We start from the raw sequence: 25,175 nt of genomic DNA, 5'->3' as shown, positions 1-25,175 counted from the left end.
GCACTGATGCTGCTCCGGTGCCAAAAATGACAACGAAACTGCGATTAGACCTTCTTTGGCCTCAATACACACAATAGCCTATAATGACAATGTGAACTCAGACACAACTTCCTCTAACTCCCAGTACCAATATCGTAGAGACACAAAACCAAAACCTCTATGTAGGTCTCACTCAGGACTACCACTGGACTAAAGTATTGGACACCTAGGACTAGCACCTGCAGGAAGGCGGACCCGACCAATGCTGCTTGCAGCTTTAATTATTATTATTTTTCCGCAGCTTTGCGCACTACTTAGACCCCCTTAACATACTTCAAAACTCACCAAATTTTTTACACACATCCAAAAAGTGTGCCAGCAGACTTTAATATAAAAACCTAACCCCAAAACACAAAATTGAGCTCTAGCGCCCCCTAGGAAAAAAAAAAAACAGACTGCCTGTAACTCCCACTAGGAAGGTCGTAGAGACATGAAACAAAAACCTGTATGTAGGTCTGCTAAAGACCTACAACTCATAATGACACATTCTCGGGCGAAAATCAACAGGAAATTGGCAATTTACCTTTTTTGACAAAAATGTACTAAAAACACTGTTTTTTACATCTTTGACCTCTAATTTGACCCCCTTAAAATACTTCAAAACTCACCAAACTTCGCACACACATTGGGACTGGTAGAAATTGCGATCTCAAAAAAAAACCAAACCCCGAAACTCAAAATTGTGCTCTAGAGCAATTTTTTAATAAAACAGAGAAAAAACTGCTTTTTAGAGGAAAACTCAGACAAAACTGCTTGTAACTTCCGGTAGGAACGTCGTAGAGACATGAAAAAAATACCTCTATGTAGGTCTCATTTAGACCTACATTTCATACATTGACACCCTTCAGCAAAAATCAACAGGAAGTTTGTTATCTCCATTTCAAAACAACATTTTTGTACCAAACGGTCACCAAACATCAAACATTATCTCCTCTGAGCGCGTTTGTCGTTTCGGCTTCAAACTGCTACAGGAGAGAGATTGAACCCTTCTGATTAAAAGTTCTATACGGATAATGATTAAGTGCTACCGTTTTGATTTTACGAGCCTTCAAAGACCCGCAGCACTAAAGTTGCTACGGTGCCAAAAATGACAACGAAAATGCGATTAGACCTTCTTTGACCTCAATACACACAATAGCCTATAATGACAATGTGAACTCAGACACAACTTCCTCTAACTCCCAGTACCAATATCGTAGAGACACGAAACCAAAACCTCTATGTAGGTCTCACTCAGGACTACCACTGGACAAAAGTATTGGACACCTAGGACTAGCACCTGCCAGAAGGCGGACCCGACCAATGCTGCTTGCAGCTTTAATTATTATTATTCTTTATTATTATTCCGCACGGTCGCGCACTACTTTGCCCCCCTTAACATGCTTCAAAACTCACCAAATTTTTTGCACACATCCAAACTCGGGTAGAGCACACTTTAGTAAAAAAACCAAACCCAAAAAATCTACATTGCTCTCTAGCGCCCCCTAGGAAGAAAACTGCCTCTAACTCCCACTAGGAAGGTCGTAGAGACATGAAACAAAAACCTGTATGTAGGTCTCAGTTAGACCTACAATTCATAATTTCACTTCTTCGGGCGAAAACCAACAGGAAGTTGGCAATTTCCCCTTCAAGACAAAAAATGACTAAAAACACTCATTTTTGATTTTTGAGCTGTAATTTGACCCCCTTAAAATACTTCAAAACTCACCAAAATTCTCACACACATCGGGACTGGTGGAAACTGTGATCTAAAAAAAAAACCGAATCCCAAAACTCAAAATTGTCTTCGGGCGAAAACCAACAGGAAGTTGGCAATTTCCCCTTCAAGACAAAAAATGACTAAAAACACTAATTTTTGATTTTTGAGCTGTAATTTGACCCCCTTAAAATACTTCAAAACTCACCAAAATTCTCACACACATCGGGACTGGTGGAAACTGTGATCTAAAAAAAAAACCGAATCCCAAAACTCAAAATTGTCTTCGGGCGAAAACCAACAGGAAGTCGGCAATTTCCCCTTTCCATACAAAAAATGACTAAAAACACTCATTTTTTATTTTTGAGCTGTAATTTGACCCCCTTAAAATACTTCAAAACTCACCAAAATTCTCACACACATCGGGACTGGTGGAAACTGTGATCTAAAAAAAAAAACCGAATCCCAAAACTCAAAATTGTCTTCGGGCGAAAACCAACAGGAAGTTGGCAATTTCCCCTTCAAGACAAAAAATGACTAAAAACACTCATTTTTTATTTTTGAGCTGTAATTTGACCCCCTTAAAATACTTCAAAACTCACCAAAATTCTCACACACATCGGGACTGGTGGAAACTGTGATCTAAAAAAAAAAAAACGAATCCCAAAACTCAAAATTGTGCTCTACATAATTTTTGGGAAAAAAAGAGAAAAAACTGCTCCTCAGAGGAAAACTCTGACAAAACTGCTTGTAACTTCCGGTAGGAACGTCTTATAGACATGAAACAAATACCTCTGTGTAGGTCTCGCCTAGACCTACATTTCATAGATTGACATCCTTCTGCAAAAATCAACAGGAAGTTTGCTATTCCTCCTTCAAAACAAAATTTTTGTTACAAACGGTCACCAAACATCAAACGTTATCTCCTCTGAGCGCGTTTGTCGTTTCGGCTTCAAACTGCTACAGGAGAGAGATTGAACCCTTCTGATTAAAAGTTGACGAAAGAGTTTTAATATTTTATTTTAATTTTATTTTATTTTATTTTAATTTTTTTTCTCCTTTCAGCCTGTTTGTCTGTCTCTGGCCTCGCATGTGTGTGTGTATGTGAGGATGTCTGTCTTTGTCGTCTTACTTGTTATATGATTGTGCCATATGTCCCTTGTTGGTGTGACCTGAGTGGGGTGGGAGGGTGGGTGGGGGATTTGGGTTTTAAGGGAAAGGGTGTGAAGAATTTTCTGACTTTAAAATTGTACTGTTTCGACTTGCACTTTTTTCTGTATTTGAAAATGCCAATAAAAAAGTTGGATTAAAAAAGTAGTTTTAACGTTGTTGCCCTAGGGTAAACTGGGTATAACACATGGCACACTGACAAAGCTTAACCTATTGTTACTATAACAATCTACAAGGTTAAGGTTGCTTCTCTTTCTTCCCCTCCATTTTTCTGCCTTCTTTCGTATCTCAAGTTATCATTACGTATATGTATTGTTGCATTTGAACAATTGTATTGTTGATAATAAAGGTAAAGTACTGGTATTGTTTATTATCAATAGCACTATTTCTATTGGTATTCATATTGCTCCATTTTTAGTGTAATAATGCTCATTGTCATTTCTGTATTTTTTTTAAATTTTCGCTAACTGCTTATTTGCTATTACTTTTACCATCATATTTGTATATGTCGTATTTGCTGATGTTGCTCTGTTGTTGTTGTTGTTGTTGTTTTTGTCTCTCTGTCTAATCCCCCTCTTGTCCCCACAATTCCCCCCTCTGTCTTCCTTTTTGTCTCTTTCTATCCCCTCCTGCTCCGGCCCGGCTGCACCAAATGATAATATAAATACATTTAATAAAGTCAAAATAAAAAAAATAAAAAAAAAGTAGTTTTATACTTGTGAGTGTTGATGACACAGCTTTGCAACAGTTGATATTCTAGTTTCAAGCATGTTTTACTCAATATAGCTCATCAAATCTCGGCAACAAGCTGTAATATCTTACTGACATCATTTAGGACCAAAACACTTAAAACAAGTAAAACACTCTAACATCAAATCTGCTTAGTGAGAAGAATGATCTTATCAGACAGAAAATAAGCAAATATCAGCCTTATTTGAGATATTTCATCTTACTTAGATTTGAGTTTGTGCAGTGTAGGATGATAAAATGAATGTGCAGTCAGAGACTGAGTGTCTGCCCAATGTAGTACATGCAAAATCCTTGTTTGCACCACTTTTGAAGTGCTTAGTAATGGCACGCGACACGCCCACTAATAGTACACGTAGATTGCACACTCTGTTTAGCGTGTGGTATTAGGATCTTAGTAATTAAGGTGTTCCTTCTCCAGGAGAACCTGTCTCTGCTGGCCGTGGCCGACGTGAACGGTAGCGAGTGGCAGGTCTACTCGGATTACGTGGACCACGTGGTCTTGTCAGGCTTGTGTGCGGCCACCCGCTGCTCTCTGCGATACCTGCTGGATAACACCGATGCAGCCCGGCGTATCGCTCCGCTCTTTGAGGTCCGTTTGGTGCTGAAGGGCGACGGCATGACCTTTGACCCCCCGCTTGACTGCAGCCACAGCGGCAACTTCTTTGACGTTGTGGATAAGATGGTGGCTGACATCCTACACCAGACCTCCTTCTTACCCAGAGTGGCCAGGCACAAACATCTGGACCACTATCAGGTGGATTGCTACACAACTTACATACAATAGTACAGCACATACATACAATAGTACAGCACATACATACAATAGTACAGCAATAGTACAGCACATACATACAATAGTACAGCACATACATACAATAGTACAGCACATACATACAATAGTACAGCACATACATACAATAGTACAGCACATACATACAATAGTACAGCACATACATACAATAGTACAGCACATACATACAATAGTACAGCACATACATACAATAGTACAGCACATACATACAATAGTACAGCAATAGTACAGCACATACATACAATAGTACAGCAATAGTACAGCACATACATACAATAGTACAGCACATACATACAATAGTACAGCACATACATACAATACTACAGCACATACATACAATACTACAGCACATACATACAATAGTACAGCACATACATACAATAGTACAGCAATAGTACAGCACATACATACAATAGTACAGCAATAGTACAGCACATACATACAATAGTACAGCAATAGTACAGCACATACATACAATAGTACAGCAATAGTACAGCACATACATACAATAGTACAGCACATACATACAATAGTACAGCAATAGTACAGCACATACATACAATAGTACAGCAATAGTACAGCACGTACATACAATAGTACAGCACATACATACAATAGTACAGCACATACATACAATAGTACAGCAATAGTACAGCACATACATACAATAGTACAGCACATACATACAATAGTACAGCACATACATACAATAGTACAGCAATAGTACAGCACATACATACAATAGTACAGCAATAGTACAGCACATACATACAATAGTACAGCACATACATACAATAGTACAGCACATACATACAATAGTACAGCACATACATACATTAGTACAGCACATACATACAATAGTACAGCACATACATACATTAGTACAGCACATACATACAATAGTACAGCACATACATACAATAGTACAGCAATAGTACAGCACATACATACAATAGTACAGCAATAGTACAGCACATACATACATACAATAGTACAGCACATACCTACAATAGTACAGCAATAGTACAGCACATACATACAATAGTACAGCAATAGTACAGCACATACATACAATAGTACAGCACATACATACAATAGTACAGCAATAGTACAGCACATACATACAATAGTACAGCACATACATACAATAGTACAGCACATACATACAATAGTACAGCAATAGTACATAACATACATACAATAGTACAGCACATACATACAATAGTACAGCACATACATACAATAGTACAGCAAAAGTACAGCACATACATACAATAGTACAGCACATACATACAATAGTACAGCACATACATACAATAGTACAGCAATAGTACAGCACATACATACAATAGTACAGCACATACATACAATAGTACAGCAAAAGTACAGCACATACATACAATAGTACAGCAATAGTACAGCACATACATACAATAGTACAGCACATACATACAATAGTACAGCAAAAGTACAGCACATACATACAATAGTACAGCAATAGTACAGCACATACATACAATAGTACAGCACATACATACAATAGTACAGCACATACATACAATAGTACAGCATATACATACAATAGTACAGCACATACATACAATAGTACAGCAATAGTACAGCACATACATACAATAGTACAGCACATACATACAATAGTACAGCAATAGTACAGCACATATATACAATAAAACAGCAATAGTACAGCACATACATACAATAGTACAGCACATACATACAATAGTACAGCACATACATACAATAGTACAGCACATACATACAATAGTACAGCACATACATACAATAGTACAGCAATAGTACAGCACATACATACAATAGTACAGCAAAAGTACAGCACATACATACAATAGTACAGCAATAGTACAGCACATACATACATTAGTACAGCACATACATACAATAGTACAGCACATACATACAATAGTACAGCACATACATACAATAGTACAGCATATACATACAATAGTACAGCACATACATACAATAGTACAGCAATAGTACAGCACATACATACAATAGTACAGCAATAGTACAGCACATACATACAATAAAACAGCAATAGTACAGCACATACATACAATAGTACAGCACATACATACAATAGTACAGCACATACATACAATAGTACAGCATATACATACAATAGTACAGCACATACATACAATAGTACAGCAATAGTACAGCACATACATACAATAGTACAGCACATACATACAATAGTACAGCAATAGTACAGCACATACATACAATAAAACAGCAATAGTACAGCACATACATACAATAGTACAGCACATACATACAATAGTACAGCATATACATACAATAGTACAGCACATACATACAATAGTACAGCAATAGTACAGCACATACATACAATAGTACAGCACATACATACAATAAAACAGCAATAGTACAGCACATACATACAATAGTACAGCACATACATACAATAGTACAGCATATACATACAATAGTACAGCACATACATACAATAGTACAGCAATAGTACAGCACATACATACAATAGTACAGCACATACATACAATAGTACAGCAATAGTACAGCACATACATACAATAAAACAGCAATAGTACAGCACATACATACAATAGTACAGCACATACATACAATAGTACAGCATATACATACAATAGTACAGCACATACATACAATAGTACAGCAATAGTACAGCACATACATACAATAGTACAGCACATACATACAATAAAACAGCAATAGTACAGCACATACATACAACAGTATGTATGTGCCCAGGGGGGTCCCCACATCTGTGGTCTCCTCCAAGGTTTCTCATTGTCATCCCATTGGGTTGAGTTTTTCCTTGCCCTGATGTGGGATCTGAGCTGAGGATGTCTTTGTGGCTTGTGCAGCCCTTTGAGACACACGTGATTTAGGGCTATATAAGTAAACATTGATTGATTGATCCACAATGTCCACACAAAGAAGGATAAAAACTACTTAAATAGTTTTGATTGCTAAAACAAAGCAGGTGTGGGGAATAGTGCTGAAGGAAGACATGAAACTGCTACAGGAAAATACCATCAAAACAGGAAAAGCCACCAAAATAGGAGCGCAAGACAAGAAGTAAAACACTACACACAGGACAACACCAGCAAACTCAAAATAAGTCAGGGTGTGATGTGACAGGTGGTGTCAGTACACCTACTTTGAGACAAGAGCTATAGTGATGCATGCTTGTTATGGTTTAAAGTCATATCCAACAATTGCTAGAAAGACTTTTTACTGTCAATATCGGCTGCTGAGTTTCATTTTTTAATGTTTTCTGCTGGTGGTGTGCCTCCGCATTTCTCCAACTAAACACACGTGCCTGGGCTCAAAGAAGTTTGAAGAACACTGCTCTAACACAATGAAGGTTGAAGAACACTGCTCTAACACAATGAAGGTTGAAGAACACTGCTCTAACACAATGAAGGTTGAAGAACACTGCTCTAACACAATGAAGGTTGAAGAACACTGCTCTAACAAAGAGACTAAAGAACACTGCTCTAACACAATGAAGGTTGAAGAACACTGCTCTAACACAATGAAGGTTGAAGAACACTGCTCTAACAAAGAGACTAAAGAACACTGCTCTAACACAATGAAGGTTGAAGAACACTTCTCTAACACAATGAAGGTTGAAGAACACTTCTCTAACACAATGAAGGTTGAAGAACACTGCTCTAACACAATGAAGGTTGAAGAACACTGCTCTAACACAATGAAGGTTGAAGAACACTGCTCTAACACAATGAAGGTTGAAGAACACTGCTCTAACAAAGAGACTAAAGAACACTGCTCTAACACAATGAAGGTTGAAGAACACTGCTCTAACAAAGAGACTAAAGAACACTGCTCTAACACAATGAAGGTTGAAGAACACTGCTCTAACACAATGAAGGTTGAAGAACACTGCTCTAACAAAGAGACTAAAGAACACTGCTCTAACACAATGAAGGTTGAAGAACACTGCTCTAACACAATGAAGGTTGAAGAACACTGCTCTAACAAAGAGACTAAAGAACACTGCTCTAACACAATGAAGGTTGAAGAACACTTCTCTAACACAATGAAGGTTGAAGAACACTGCTCTAACACAATGAAGGTTGAAGAACACTGCTCTAACACAATGAAGGTTGAAGAACACTGCTCTAACACAATGAAGGTTGAAGAACACTGCTCTAACACAATGAAGGTTGAAGAACACTGCTCTAACACAATGAAGGTGGAAGAACACTGCTCTAACAAAGAGACTAAAGAACACTGCTCTAACACAATGAACACATAGAAGGTTGAAGAACACTGCTCTAACACAATGAAGGTTGAAGAACACTGCTCTAACACAATGAAGGTTGAAGAACACTGCTCTAACACAATGAAGGTTGAAGAACACTGCTCTAACAAAGAGACTAAAGAACACTGCTCTAACACAATGAAGGTTGAAGAACACTTCTCTAACACAATGAAGGTTGAAGAACACTGCTCTAACACAATGAAGGTTGAAGAACACTGCTCTAACACAATGAAGGTTGAAGAACACTGCTCTAACACAATGAAGGTTGAAGAACACTGCTCTAACACAATGAAGGTTGAAGAACACTGCTCTAACACAATGAAGGTGGAAGAACACTGCTCTAACAAAGAGACTAAAGAACACTGCTCTAACACAATGAACACATAGAAGGTTGAAGAACACTGCTCTAACACAATGAAGGTTGAAGAACACTGCTCTAACACAATGAAGGTTGAAGAACACTGCTCTAACACAATGAAGGTTGAAGAACACTGCTCTAACACAATGAAGGTTGAAGAACACTGCTCTAACAAAGAGACAAAAGAACACTGCTCTAACAAAGAGACAAAAGAACACTGCTCTAACACAATGCATCTATTCACGCAGAGCGACATCAACCAAATGAAGGAATTGTCAGAAATGTGCTGGACTTTACGCTCCCGAGCACGAGCAGCCACCAACAAGGTGAGTACCTGGCTGTCTGCACACCTGACACACTAACAGCTGCATGCTTGTCCAGGTCAGAGAATATCAAGAAGTGTTGAACAGCTACCAATACCTCTGGACTGATGACAGGTTAGAACGTGGCGCACGTGTTAAGCTTTCCTTAAGTAGTATTTAAAGACCTTGTTTTCTTGAACAGGTCAGAATTTATGAGGCAGTTTCTGCTCTACGGCCGCGTGTGGAGTACAGAGGAAGCTGAGCTGGATGAACTGAAGAAGAACCCTCCCACTCTGGAAAACTTCAAAGAGCAGGTGATTTCAGCTTTTATTTTGTGTCAGCTCTGTCCGTGAAAACAATGTTTCTTCCCGGCAGATCAATGTGTTTGAGTGTCTGCATGAGCGAGTGAGCAAGATGGAGGAGGGGAAGGTGTTTTGTGGCTGGCTGCAGCTGGACGTCAGACCCTTTAAGCACACGCTGATGGACGTCATCAAGGGATGGAGCTGGATGCTGAAGGAGCACCTCCTGAACCATGTCCAGCAGAGGTTAGACGCAGGCATGCATTGCAGCTAACAAGTCTGCATCTTTACACATTTCCTGTAGAGATGTGCTATCCACTAAAAAAGCTCCAACACTTGTCTATCACTGACTAAATAGCAACGTGTCAAGCAGTCATGGCCAGGTGCTGCACCTGTGACGCTTCATGAGGAACATCAACACCAACATGTAGGGCTGAGCAATATGGCCTTTTATTAATATGTGGATATGTTTAGGCCAGGGGTCGGCAACCCGCGGCTCCGGAGCCGCATGCGGCTCCTTGACCACTCTGATGCGGCTCAGCTACATACATGCCGACCCCCCCCGATTTTCCCAGGAGACTTATGGATCTCAGTGTCTCTCATAGATTACTCCCAGGGAAAAATTAATCCTATTTACACTATAATTACTAAATAAAGGGCGTGCCCTAATTGCACTGCAGTAATTGTCCTCTATAGCATTTACATACAGCATGCCAGTCCAGCCACATGTTGCATGTTGTTATTACTTGCACGCACAGGAGACGGCAAAGCATACTTACTCATCAGCCACACAGCTTACACTGACGGTAGCCGTATCAAACAACTTTAACATTGTTACGTTACAAATATGCGCCACACTGTGAACCTACACCAAAAAAGAATGAAAAACACATTTCTGGAGAACATCCCACCGTAACACAACATAAACACAACACAACCATTACCCAGAATCCCATGCAGCCCTAACTCTTCCGGTCTACATTATACACCCCCGCTACTACCAAATCCCCCCACACATCAACCCCCCCCCCCTCTCCGTGCGTTGGTTGAGCGGAAGAGTTAGGGCTGCATGGGATTCTGGGTATTGGCACCGTCAGTGTAAGATGTGTGGCTGCTGAGTTAGTACGCCTTGCTGTCACTTACGTGAGCAAGCTGAAATTGCATTCTACGTGTGGTCGAGCAGGTACACCGTTAGGGCGGACTGTAGAGGGCGCCAAATGCAGTGTCATCACGCTCTGATATTCGGGAGTCTCCCGGGAAAAATGAGAGGGTTGGCAAGTATGACGCTATCAAGCGCCATTCAGTCAAAACTCGCGGGCTGCACTAACATCAAATTTCCACATTAAAGTGCGTGCCGGTGCGTGTGTCGGAGACCCCTGGTTAACATAGCACAAAGCATTTAAGCTTTGTATGCTGTGTTTTTCATTTTAAATTTAAAATTTTTTTTCGTGGCTCCCATTACTTTCTTTAATTTGTGAAACTTGCCAAAATGGCTCTTTGAGTGGTAAAGGTTGCCGACCCCTGGTTTAGGCCATGTCACGATACATCATATATACCGTATTTTTCAGAGTATAAGTCGCTCCGGAGTATAAGTCGCACCGGCCGAAAATGCACAATAAAGAAGGGAAAAACATCTATAAGTCGCACTGGAATATAAGTCGCATTTTTTGTGGAAATGTATTTGATAAAAGCCAACACCAAGAATAGACATTTGAAAGGCAATTTAAAATGTCTAAAGAATAGTGAACAACAGGCTGAATAAGTGTACGTTATATGAGGCATAAATAACCAACTGAGAAGGTGCCTGGTATGTTAACGTAACATATTATGGCAAGAGTCATTCAAATAACTATAACATATAGAACATGCTATACGTTTACCAAACAATCTGTCACTCCTAATCGCTAAATCCCATGAAATCTTATACGTCTAGTCTCTTACGTGAATGAGATCAATAATATTATTTGATATTTTACGCTAATGTGTTAATCATTTCACACATAAGTCGCTCCTGAGTATAAGTCACACCCCCGGCCAAACTATGAAAAAAACTGCGACTTATAGTCCGAAAAATACAGTATGTGGATATTTTGCCTTAGCCTTGAATGAACACTTGATGCATATAATCCCAGCAGTATGATGATTCTATGTGTCTACATTCAAACATTCTTCTTCATACTGCATTAATATATGTTACTTTTAAACTTTCATGCAGAGAGGGAAATCACAACTAAAAGTGTATTTATGAAACAGTTATTAAGCAGTGGCACAAACATTCATGTCATTTCCAAAACAGAAAGTGCAAGATTGTCAGAGACATTTTAAAACAAGCTATGAGTGCACTTTTGTGCATGATGTCACTAAGATGACATATCAAAACAACACTAAACTAAAGTGCACTTTTTGTACAGAACGCCACTACAATAGTTTAAAACAAATAAAGTGCACTTTTGTGCATGATGTCACATAAGATATTTCAATAAGTGTCAAATAAAAATGAGCTGCATAATAGGACATCAAATAGTGTATGTCCTTCACTATGTGGTAGGTTCCTGCGGACGTTATCTCCTTCTGTTGTTGACTATTTGTTTCATACGGTGTTGATGTGGAAATGGTTGCTTGGGCATTTTGTGGGTGTGGCACTGAACGGAGATGTTGACATGCAGAGTTTCAAGCACTCCTCGTTCTCTAGCGGGTGACTTTTCAAATGATGCTACATTAGCAGTAATGCTACTTTTTGTAGCAACGCTTTTGCCGCATACTTGACATATTACGGTTGTCTGTTCAACATCTTCCCGCTTGAAGTCAAACCACCACCAGACGATGGACCCCCTGCTGTTTTTCTTGGGAATTAATTCTTCCTCCATTTGTTACCAGATTCGCACCTTCTTTCTCTCGTATTACCACCAGCACCACAGCTAACGTTACCATGCCGCTACCTGTCTGCTCGGCGAGGGCGTATGACGTTGCACGCGCGACAGTATGTGACGTATGTAAGAAGGTGCGCTTGTTTTATGTCTCTGTGAGAAGGAGAGACAAGAAAGAGTGAGAAGAGCCTGTAGTGTAATGCCCGCAGCTAAAAGCAACTGCGTGAGAACGTATACTCCAATATCACCATATAGTCATTTTCTATATCGCACAGAGACAAAACTGCGATATATCCAGTATATTCCATATATCACCCAGCCCTAGCAACATGTATTTCAACATTATAACAAATCCAAACAGGCCTCCAAGATTACAAGATAGGGTCCTTTGAAACCCGGAATTGTCCTGTACTTTGAGACCAAACTACGCCTTCCTGTCAAGGAACGCACTTTGTCCTGTACTTTAAAGGCCTACTGAAATGAATTTTTTTTATTTAAACGGGGATAGCAGATCTATTCTATGTGTCATACTTGATCATTTTGCGATATTGCCATATTTTTGCTGAAAGGATTTAGTATAGAACAACGACGATAAAGATTGCAACTTTTGGTATCTGATAAAAAAAAGGCTTGCCCCTACCGGAAGTAGCGTGACGTAGTCAGTTGAACATATACGCAAAGTTCCCTATTGTTTACAATGATGGCCGCATGAAGTGAGAGAGATTCGGACCGAGAAAGCGACAATTTCCCCATTAATTTGAGCGAGGATGAAAGATTTGTGGATGAGTAAAGTGCAAGTGAAGGACTAGTGGGGAGTTGAAGCTATTCAGATAGGGAAGATGCTGTGAGAGCCGGGGGTGACCTGATATTCAGCTGGGAATGACTACAACAGTAAATAAACACAAGACATATATATACTCTATTAGCCACAACACAACCAGGCTTATATTTAATATGCCACAAATTAATCCTGCATAAAAACACCTGCGTGTTTGTTACGCTAGCTCCTAGCTCCTCTGCTAGCTCCTAGCTCCATAGAACACGCCAATATAATTCAAACACCTGATCAACACACACAATCACTCAGCCCAAAAGACCGTTCACCTAACCCAAGGTTCATAAAGCTTATATATTTTTAAAAAGTTACGTACGTGACGCGCACGTACGGTACGTGTTATGCTAGCTCCTAGCTCCTATGCTAGCTCCTAGCTCCATAGAACACGCCAATACAATTCAAACACCTGATCAACACACACAATCACTCAGCCCAAAAGACCGTTCACCTAACCCAAGGTTCATAAAGCTTATATATTTTTAAAAAGTTACGTACATACGCAAAAAAAAGTTGCGCACATACGGTCAAGCGATCAAATGTTTAGAAGCCAAAGCTGCATACTCACAGTAGCACGTCTGCGTCTTTGTCATCCAAATCAAAGTAATCCTGGTAAGAGTCTGTGTTGTCCCAGTTCTCTACAGGCGTCTGTGTATCCAAGTCAAAAGTCCTCCTGGTTAGAGTCTCTGTTATCCGAGTTCTTCCATCTTGACTGCATCTTTCGGGAATGTAAACAAAGAAGCGCCGGCTGTGTACTGTTGTTGCTGACTACGTTCGAAAAATACGTCCATTTCGCACCGACAACTTTCTTCTTTGCTTGCTCAGCTTCCTTCTCCATAATGCAATGAACATGATTGAAACAGATTCACGAACACAGATGTCCAGAATACTGTGGAATTATGAAATGAAAACAGAGCTTTTTCGTATTGGCTTCAATGTGGAAGGCATACCCGTGTTCGCCGGTCTACGTTACGCGCATACGTCATCCTCAGAGGCGTTTCGAACCGGAAGTTTAGCGGCAAATTTAAAATGTCACTTTATAAGTTAACCCGGCCGTATTGGCATGTGTTATAATGTTAAGATTTCATCATTGATATGTAAACTATCAGACTGCGTGGTCGCTAGTAGTGGCTTTCAGTAGGCCTTTAAAGTCTTGATCCGTCTCTTTTCCATACCTGCCAACAACTACGGTCTTCCCGTAATGAGTACCGTTTTTGATAATCCAGTGGTAAAAACTACGTTTTCCATTAAAAATGATGAAGTTAAAAATGGAAGCTACGTAGCGAAGCAACTCCACGGCAAGGGGACAAACTGTACATCAATAATGACTGGTTGGTTTACGTATAACAACATCCATGATTGGTTGGTTACTATGATGAGTCACCATTGGTTAAGATTAGGGCAAAACATTAGGGACAGGCCAATCAGAGGCGAGATAGGGCGGGTCATCAAACCAGGAAGTGACATCCCAAATGACGATGAGAGAGTCAGAGAAGAGAAGATTTATATATTAAAAAAACTAGTGGAAGATGTCAGAGGGATTATTTTCCTTAGATGTTTCTTTTAGCCATGTAGACCACGCCCAGGAAAGCCACAATGTTGGCCACATTTGGACAAATGTATGATAAAACATTCGTTTGACTTGTACAAATCCAAACTGGAAGAGGTGGAATCCACCTTTAAGAACACATGATTGTGGCAGACATGTTTGCTACATGTGGCTTCCTAGCAGCTCCACTGTAGACACGGCACAAGAGCCAAGCCTGCGGGTTTAACAAACTTTTCATGTTTGTCACAAGATTTTTCAAAGTGTCTTTCCGCATGTCGTGACTTTTCGGTCACGCCAGTATCCTCTCTGTCCCTCTGCTCCCGGCCGCTTACTGTTAAAGACAACAGATGATTAGATGAACACGTACCACCTGCCAGCCGTGTCTCGCCGTCAGCACAATGGACAGCGGCGATGACTTTTCCTCCTACAGGCAGCGCTGACTGCACCCGCCCCCACATATACTGTAATATAGTCTGTCTAAATCAGGGGTGTCAAACTCATTTTAAATGGGGGGCCACATGGAGAAAAATCTACTCCCAAGTGGGCCGGACCGGTAAAATCACGGCACGATAACTTAAAAATAAAGACAACTTCAGTGAACAATGGGAGACCGGGCTTTCTGCTCCGCTGCTCCTAGTCTGTGGAACACTCTCCCTGACCACCTGAGGGCACCACAGACTGTGGATGCTTTTAAAAAAGGCTTAAAAACCCTTCTTTTTAAAAAAGCCTTTTTTTTTTTTTTTTTAGATATATGCATACTAGTTTTAGCTATTTGGCTGTTCTAGTTTTTATTTATTTATAATTATCTTTTTATTTTTTCTAATTTATTTATTTATTTTATTTTATTTTTTTAATACACTGTAGCACTTTGAGGTTGTTTACTCTATGTAAAGTGCTTTTTACAAATAAAATCTATTATTATTATTATTATTAAAAAAATAATATAAAAACCTAATTACAGGATGTTATTTATGTAGTTTGCTTATATCGTGTGGTATATTTTTTTTATTTTTTTACATATGTAGCATAATCTAGAAAGACACAAATAATTGCTATTGTGACATCTAGTGGACACAATTAAAACAGCAGTTTCTTTCATTCAAAAATTTCGGCTCATTTTTATACTTAGTAAACTCATCCCGCGGGCCGGATAAAAACTGTTCACGGGCCTGATCCGGCCCACGGGCCTTACGTTTGACACCCCTGGTCTAAATGCTAACTTTCATTTTCATTGCTGTTTTACAACGAGACATTTCGTTCATTATTTCTACTGTTTATATTTTGACATGGAATAGTTGAGTCATTTTGAAACAAACAATATATTTGTTATTTCACGCAATAAGTCACAAGTGGAAGTTAGCTCGTAGAATAAACATTGTTTGTACTCTTTATCATTTTTGCATTTGGAGCAGTTAGAAGTGGAGAGGGAGTCGAAGTTACAGAAATCGGCTATAAAAACCAAGTCAAAATCCACTAAAGCCCTTGACCTAGACCTGGACCTGGACCTGGACCATGAAGTTCAAATCACATGCCCTAACCCTAACCCTTAGTAGATAGCTTGTTAATAGTATTTAGCACTTGTTATTTGCTTCCTAGTAGATCTTGCCCTTAACGTGTCCCACTTTTAATTCTGTTTCTAACCAAAGGCTGCTAATGGAAAACCTCCAAAGAGGACTACATGTAACATACACCTCTGTGGGATACATCCAACACTATTTATTGTCCTTTTGTGCCCTGCAGCGTGAGGGAACTCTCCTCTTTCACCCACCACACGGCTCAGGGTCTGTCCAACAGGGTGTCAGATGGAGGCCTGGTGGACATTATGAGACACCTCATGGCCATGAGAGAGAGACAGATCAGCAATGAACACTTCAAGACTCTCAAATCCACAGCTGAGCTTCTCAAGACCTATGGCCAACAACTGCCAGAGAGCGTCTCCACACAGCTACAAGTAATACTAACATAGACGTGTGTGTGTGTTCTTGTATTTCTAACCTTCTTGAGACACCAAGAAGAAAAAGTAGCTTCCATATGAGGAGGTGTGAACAAGTGATGACATAGATCATGGTCCCAATACGGAAAACCATTGCAACTAATAGAGAATGTCTCATAAATCCATCAAAAGGAGGGATTTTTCACATTGACTGTGTGTCGCTTTTAAAAGTGCTCCCCCTCTGGTCAACATATGAAATAACAAGTGTGTGTAAGAAATTGAAATGCGCCCCCTTTGGCCAAAATTAATTTTAAAAATATATATATATGTATATAGAGACATACTGTAATAACTTGAAGTAAATAATGAAGATTAAAAACCAATTACAAACAAATACAAAAAATGTTAACTAAAATCAGTCTTTTTCTCACAATGTGTCGACTTTTTTCTTCTAAAATTGGGAACAATTTCTCATATTCTTTCTGTGTCTGTAGTATTGCAATATTTTCTCATGAAGTTATAACTTTTTTATGTATAATTTTACTTTTTAATGCAAAATGTTGACATTTGTCATACAATTTTGACGTATCACAATGTTGCCAATTTTTTTGTTGTTGTAAAATAGTGATATTTTTTGAGTAAAATGATGACTTTTGTCATAATTTTGCCAAGTAAAATTCTGATTTTTATTATGTTGGCAACACTTTAAAGTTTTCGTATAAAATTGTGACTTCTGTCGAGTAAAGTCACGACTCTTTTTATAAAATGCCAACAATTTGAAGCTTTTCTTGTAAAATTGCGACTGTTATTGAGTAAAATTCCAACTTTTATCATAATATTGCACAAATGTTCTTGTAAAAATGTTGACTTGCGTTGAGTAGAATTACAACTTTTATTATAATACTAGAGGTAGGCATTTTTCGGAGGTCTCGGGAAGGTAACAAATACAAGAAAGTGTGTGTGTGTCAGCATGTGTACTGTGTGTCTTCAAAATGAAATACAGGAGCTTTTTCTTCTAAAATTGGGAACAATTTCTCATATTCTTTCTGTGTCTGTAATATTGCAATATTTTCTCATGAAGTTATAACTTTTTTATGTATAATTTTACTTTTTAATGCAAAATGTTGACATTTGTCATACAATTCCGACGTATCACAATGTTGCCAATTTTTTTGTTGTTGTAAAATAGTGACATTTTTTGAGTAAAATGATGACTTTTGTCATAATTTTGCCAAGTAAAATTCTGATTATTATTATGTTGGCAACACTTTAAAGTTTTCGTATAAAATTGTGACTTCTGTCGAGGAAAGTCACGACTCTTTTCATAAAATGGCAACAATTTGAAGCTTTTCTTGTAAAATTGCGACTGTTATTGAGTAAAATTCCAACTTTTATCATAATATTGCACGAATGTTCTTGTAAAAATGTTGACTTGCGTTGAGTAGAATTACAACTTTTATTATAATACTAGAGGTAGGCATTTTTCGGAGGTCTCGGGAAAGTAACAAATACAAGAAAGTGTGTGTGTGTGTCAGCATGTGTACTGTGTGTCTTCAAAATGAAATACAGGAGCTTTTTCTTCTAAAATTGGGAACAATTTGTTATATTCTTTCTGTGTCTGTAATATTGCAATATTTTCTCATAAAGTTATAACTTTTTTATGTATAATTTTACTTTTTAATGCAAAATGTTGACATTTGTCATACAATTCTGACGTATCACAATGTTGCCAATTTTTTTGTTGTTGTAAAATAGTGCAATTTTTTGAGTAAAATTATGACTTTTGTCATAATTTTGCCAAGTAAAATTCTGATTATTATTATGTTGGCAACACTTTAAAGTTTTCGCATAAAATTGTGACTTCTGTCGAGGAAAGTCACGACTCTTTTCATAAAATGGCAACAATTTGAAGCTTTTCTTGTAAAATTGCGACTGTTATTGAGTAAAATTCCAACTTTTATCATAATATTGCACAAATGTTCAAATGTTCTTGTAAAAATGTTGACTTGCGTTGAGTAGAATTACAACTTTTATTATAATACTAGAGGCAGGCATTTTTCGGAGGTCTCGGGAAGGTAACAAATACAAGAAAGTGTGTGTGTGTCAGCATGTGTACTGTGTGTCTTCAAAATGAAATACAGGAGCTTTTTCTTCTAAAATTGGGAACAATTTCTCATATTCTTTCTGTGTCTGTAATATTGCAATATTTTCTCATGAAGTTATAACTTTTTTATGTATAATTTTACTTTTTAATGCAAAATGTTGACATTTGTCATACAATTCCGACGTATCACAATGTTGCCAATTTTTTTGTTGTTGTAAAATAGTGACATTTTTTGAGTAAAATGATGACTTTTGTCATAATTTTGCCAAGTAAAATTCTGATTATTATTATGTTGGCAACACTTTAAAGTTTTCGTATAAAATTGTGACTTCTGTCGAGGAAAGTCACGACTCTTTTCATAAAATGGCAACAATTTGAAGCTTTTCTTGTAAAATTGCGACTGTTATTGAGTAAAATTCCAACTTTTATCATAATATTGCACGAATGTTCTTGTAAAAATGTTGACTTGCGTTGAGTAGAATTACAACTTTTATTATAATACTAGAGGTAGGCATTTTTCGGAGGTCTCGGGAAAGTAACAAATACAAGAAAGTGTGTGTGTGTCAGCATGTGTACTGTGTGTCTTCAAAATGAAATACAGGAGCTTTTTCTTCTAAAATTGGGAACAATTTGTTATATTCTTTCTGTGTCTGTAATATTGCAATATTTTCTCATAAAGTTATAACTTTTTTATGTATAATTTTACTTTTTAATGCAAAATGTTGACATTTGTCATACAATTCTGACGTATCACAATGTTGCCAATTTTTTTGTTGTTGTAAAATAGTGCAATTTTTTGAGTAAAATTATGACTTTTGTCATAATTTTGCCAAGTAAAATTCTGATTATTATTATGTTGGCAACACTTTAAAGTTTTCGCATAAAATTGTGACTTCTGTCGAGGAAAGTCACGACTCTTTTCATAAAATGGCAACAATTTGAAGCTTTTCTTGTAAAATTGCGACTGTTATTGAGTAAAATTCCAACTTTTATCATAATATTGCACAAATGTTCAAATGTTCTTGTAAAAATGTTGACTTGCGTTGAGTAGAATTACAACTTTTATTATAATACTAGAGGCAGGCATTTTTCGGAGGTCTCGGGAAGGTAACAAATACAAGAAAGTGTGTGTGTGTCAGCATGTGTACTGTGTGTCTTCAAAATGAAATACAGGAGATTTTTCTTCTAAAATTGGGAACAATTTCTCATATTCTTTCTGTGTCTGTAATATTGCAATATTTTCTCATGAAGTTATAACTTTTTTATGTATAATTTTACTTTTTAATGCAAAATGTTGACATTTGTCATACAATTCCGACGTATCACAATGTTGCCAATTTTGTTGTTGTTGTAAAATAGTGACATTTTTTGAGTAAAATGATGACTTTTGTCATAATTTTGCCAAGTAAAATTCTGATTATTATTATGTTGGCAACACTTTAAAGTTTTCGCATAAAATTGTGACTTCTGTCGAGTAAAGTCACGACTCTTTTCATAAAATGGCAACAATTTGAAGCTTTTCTTGTAAAATTGCGACTGTTATTGAGTAAAATTCCAACTTTTATCATAATATTGCACAAATGTTCTTGTAAAAATGTTGACTTGCGTTGAGTAGAATTACAACTTTTATTATAATACTAGAGGTAGGCATTTTTCGGAGGTCTCGGGAAGGTAACAAATACAAGAAACCGTGTGTGTGTGTCAGCATGTGTACTGTGTGTCTTCAAAATGAAATACAGGAGCTTTTTCTTCTAAAATTGGGAACAATTTCTCATATTTTTTCTGTGTCTGTAATATTGCAATATTTTCTCATGAAGTTATAACTTTTTTATGTATAATTTTACTTTTTAATGCAAAATGTTGACATTTGTCATACAATTCTGACATATCACAATGTTGCCAATTTTTTTGTTGTTGTAAAATAGTGACATTTTTTGAGTAAAATGATGACTTTTGTCATAATTTTGCCAAGTAAAATTCTGATTATTATTATGTTGGCAACACTTTAAAGTTTTCGTATAAAATTGTGACTTCTGTCGAGTAAAGTCACGACTCTTTTCATAAAATGGCAACAATTTGAAGCTTTTCTTGTAAAATTGCGACTGTTATTGAGTAAAATTCCAACTTTTATCATAATATTGCACAAATGTTCTTGTAAAAATGTTGACTTGCGTTGAGTAGAATTACAACTTTTATTATAATACTAGAGGTAGGCATTTTTCGGAGGTCTCGGGAAGGTAACAAATACAAGAAAGTGTGTGTGTGTCAGCATGTGTACTGTGTGTCTTCAAAATGAAATACAGGAGCTGCCGGAGAAGTGGAAGAGTTTGAAGAAAATCGCTTCCACGGTCAAACATGAAGTGGCGCCGCTGCAGTCTAAGGAAGTGTCAGTTATTCGCAGGAAATGTGTCCGTTTTGAGGTGAGTGTGAGCTCCTTCACATGGTTAGATTGTCCTCAAGGCATTAGACATGACTGCAGCATGCACATTGGAGATGTGTTAATGTTCTTTTTGGAATTGCAGGTGAAACAGTACGAGTTCAGAGAGCGGTTTCGAACTGGAGTCATTTTTAGGATGAGTGTGGAGGAGCCATATAAAGAAATTGATAAGGTGAGCTGTAAAATAGACTGAATTAAAAAACAGTAACTGGCCACAACATTAAAAGCACAAATGCAGCATTTGCCTTGGGCACAGTACTTGGGCACAGTACTTGGGCACAGTACTTGGGCACAGTACTTGGGCACAGTACTTGGGCACAGTACTTGGGCACAGTACTTGGGCACAGTACTTGGGCACAGTACTTGGGCAGGAATGCTAGCTCACATGTTCTGCAGATATCCTCAAAGGGTTTAGCTGCTGTGCTTTGATGTTGTGCATTGCTCCTCTAATTTGTAATAATTAGTATGAGTAAGTAGTCTGCCGTGCATTTGTACATCGCTGCAAAGGACTGCTACAATAACAAACATATAGTATAGTTCAATCAGTACTTTTACAAACTGAATTTGCAAGTGGATCATATGATTTTGTACAAATTGTCATAATGTAGCTGACTGGTAAATCAAATATATATATTTATATATATATACTGTGTGTATATATATATATATATATATATATATATATATATATATATATATATATATATATATATATATATATATATATATGATTTTGTACAAATTGTCATAATGTAGCTGACTGCTAAATCAAATATATATATTTATATATATATACTGTGTATATATATATATATATATATATATATATATATATATATATATATATATATATATATATATATGATTTTGTACAAATTGTCATAATGTAGCTGACTGCTAAATCAAATATATATATTTATATATATATACTGTGTATATATATATATATATATATATATATATATATATATATATATATATATATATGTATATATATGATTTTGTACAAATTGTCATAATGTAGCTGACTGGTAAATCAAATATATATATTTATATATATATACTGTGTATATATATATATATATATATATATATATATATATATATATATATATATATATATATATATATATATATATATATATATATATATATATATATATATATATATATATATATATATATAATTTTGTACAAATTGTCATAATGTAGCTGACTGGTAAATCAAATATATATATTTATATATATATACTGTGTATATATATATATATATATATATATATATATATATATGATTTTGTACAAATTGTCATAATGTAGCTGACTGCTAAATCAAATATATATATTTATATATATATACTGTGTATATATATATATATATATATATATATATATATATATATATATATATATATATATATATATATGTATATATATATATATATATATATATATATGTATGATTTTGTACAAATTGTCATAATGTAGCTGACTGGTAAATCAAATATATATATTTATATATATATACTGTGTATATATATATATATATATATATATATATATATATATATATATATATATATATATATATATATATATATATATATATATATATATATATATATATATATATATATATGATTTTGTACAAATTGTCATAATGTAGCTGACTGGTAAATCAAATATATATATTTATATATATATACTGTGTATATATATATATATATATATATATATATATATATATATATATATATATATATATGTGTGTGTATGGGAATTTGATGTAGAGAAAAGGGTTGTCATGGTTTTGTTATATTTTTACTGCAGTGTGAATTGCTCATCACCAAAACATCTTTCAGTAGTCATGCTTACATTCTAGGGGTGTAACGGTACGTGTATTTGTATTGAACCGTTTCGGGACGGGGGGTTCCGGTTCGGTTCGGAGGTGTACCGAACAAGTTTCCACGCGGACATATTAAGTAGCGTAACGCACGTTGTGTAAACAATGCACACCGAGGCACAACACACGGCATGCTAGTGTCCTGGGTTCACCTATACAGTGTACTCATCCAATAAAATAATAAACGGGAGACATTAGAGCAGGTTCGGTAGCCACTGCTTCTTTAATGTAAAACTTCACACACTTCCTTCCACAACCACACACACATATACCTCTTACGTCACAGCCCTACGGCAACTCTGGAGGGACAAAACTCCTCCTCCTTACCTAACACTCTCCGCTAACTTGGGACACCTTGAATTGTTTGTTACATGAGCAGCTAACGGGCTAGGATAGACGGACCATATGTCCTCTTTTCACCGGACATGTCCTTTTTTGCGGAGCTGTCAGGGCGGAGTTTCCTAAATGCCTCAAATGTCCGGCATTTTGAGTTATAGTTGCGTGTATTTTCAATGTACGTTCAGGGTTAAGAAGGGGTTAAAAACAAAGCAGCAGCATTGGTGAGGGAGGGGCAGAGACAGAGAGAGAGAGAGAGAGAGTTATGATAAACGCGCATGCGTCGCCAGGCTCTGCTTTTTATCCATAGATTTACCACATTTAATTTTTTATTACCTATAGCAGGTGTGTCAAAAGTGTGCCCCGGAGGCCATTTGCGGCCCACAGCTAATGTTTTAAAGGCCCACGGCACATTCTAAAAATACTATTCAAATAAACAAAAACATAACAAATGTGAACTAAAAAAGCTTCTAGGCCTACTGAAATGAAATTGTTTTATTTAAACGGGGATAGCAGATCCATTCTATGTGTCAGACTTGATCATTTCGCGATATTGCCATATTTTTGCTGAAAGGATTTAGTAGAGAACATCGACGATAAAGTTCGCAACTTTTGGTCCCTGATAAAAAAAAGCCTTGCCTGTACAGGAAGTAGCGTGACGTCACAGGTTGAAAGGCTCCTCACATTTCCCCATTGTTTACACCAGCAGCGAGAGCGATTCGGACCGAGAAAGCGACGATTACCCCATTAATTTGAGCCAGGATGAAAGATTCGTGGATGAGGATCGTGAGAGTGAAGGACTAGAGCAGGGGTCACCAACCTTTTTGAAACCAAGAGCTACTTCTTGGGTACTGATTAATGCGAAGGGCTACCAGTTTGATACACACTTAAATAAATTGCCAATTTGCTCAATTTACCTTTAACTCTATGTTATTATTAATAATTAATGATATTCACACTTAATTTAACGGTTTAAAAGAGGAGAAAACACGAAAAAAATGACAATTACATTTTGAAACATAGTTTATCTTCAATTTCGACTCTTTAAAATTCAAAATTCAACCAAAAAAAAGAAGCGAAAAACTAGCTAATTTGAATCTTTTTGAAAAAATTAAAAAAATAATTTATGGAACATCATTAGTAATTTTTCCTGATTAAGATTAATTTTAGAATTTTGATGACATGTTTTAAATAGGTTAAAATCCAATCTGCACTTTGTTAGAATATATAACAAATTGGACCAAGCTATATTTCTAACAAAGACAAATCATTATTTCTTCTAGATTTTCCAGAACAAAAATTTTAAAAGAAATTCAAAAGACTTTGAAATAAAATTCAAATTTGATTCTACAGATTTTCTAGATTTGCCAGAATATTTTTTTTAAATTTTAATCATAATAAGTTTGAAGAAATATTTCACAAATATTCTTCGTCGAAAAAACAGAAGCTAAAA

General features: G+C 36.5%; 1 pseudogene; it reads left to right on the top strand.

Moving 5' to 3' along the window:
* LOC133631439 (dynein axonemal heavy chain 11-like) overlaps positions 1-25,175 on the top strand; it is a 184,463-nt pseudogene that overhangs the window by 122,593 nt on the left and 36,695 nt on the right.

Source organism: Entelurus aequoreus, linkage group LG16 (genome assembly GCF_033978785.1).
Source record: "Entelurus aequoreus isolate RoL-2023_Sb linkage group LG16, RoL_Eaeq_v1.1, whole genome shotgun sequence".
Taxonomy (NCBI): domain Eukaryota; kingdom Metazoa; phylum Chordata; class Actinopteri; order Syngnathiformes; family Syngnathidae; genus Entelurus; species Entelurus aequoreus.
This window is presented reverse-complemented; position numbering and strand designations above follow the sequence as displayed.